Genomic DNA, 1017 nt, shown 5'->3' with positions numbered 1-1017 from the left:
CAGGGCCCATCTATCTGCCTATTGTTTTATTCATCCAGCTTCTCTTGAGGCCTGGTGCTATTTATTCCCTTGGGTAGAACGCAAGAGCAAATATTCCAAGGAAATTGACACAGGATACGTCACCAACAAGTTTCATAACATACTCCAATCCTAAACGTTCTGTTTTCATAGCCATAATTCGGGAATAGCGACGTGTTTCTGTAAATGGTAGCTGGCATTCCAGGGCAAACCCTTTCTGATTGTTAAATTGTTTACATTGTTTTTAAAAATTGAGACAGAAAATAATAAAAAACAAATAAAATGTTGCAACCATTACAGTAATACTTGATTCAGGCAAGAATCATCAATGGATGCTAACATTAATGGGCTAAGGGTCCAGCAGGTGGTGTGATGGTTACGTTGCTGGACTCCCACGCAGTCGACCATAGTTCCAGTCCTGGACCCCGGCAGCTTAAAACTCAGGTGTGTATGTGTGCATGCCCAAAATCCCAGGAGGAGAATAGAGGACAAGGGATTGTGGTATGGCCATCTCCCCTGGGGAGGGTGATATCTTGCTTTCTGTCTCTCTCTCTGTCTCTCTGGAGTGCACACACCCTATAGCAAAAATCTCTCTGAAAAACAAAACAAAACAAAAGGGTCGGGGCTGGCACGTGGCGTGGTGGTTAAGTGCACTGGACTCCCACATGGCCTACTACAGCTCGAGTCCTGGACCTGGTGGCTTGCTTTCTCACTCACACTCTCTCTCTCTCACTCTCGCTCTCTCTCGCTCTCTATCCCTCTCTGATCAAATTTAAATAAATAAATTAAATAATTCTTTAAAAAATTAATGGCTTAAATATGTGCTAAGCAAATAGGTATTTACTTGATCTCAAAGTGTCTTCTCACAAATGCCTTTTTTTTTTTTTTTGAGAGATTTTCACTATAGGGCGCGTGCGCTCGCCAGACAGACAGAGACATAGAGACAGAAAGTGAGAAATCACCCCCCAGGGGGGATGGTCACGCCGCAATCCCTTCTCC

The sequence above is a fragment of the Tupaia chinensis genome, unplaced genomic scaffold, assembly GCF_000334495.1.
Source record: "Tupaia chinensis unplaced genomic scaffold, TupChi_1.0 Scaffold000248_2, whole genome shotgun sequence".
Taxonomy (NCBI): domain Eukaryota; kingdom Metazoa; phylum Chordata; class Mammalia; order Scandentia; family Tupaiidae; genus Tupaia; species Tupaia belangeri.
Note: the sequence above shows the minus strand (reverse complement) of the source record.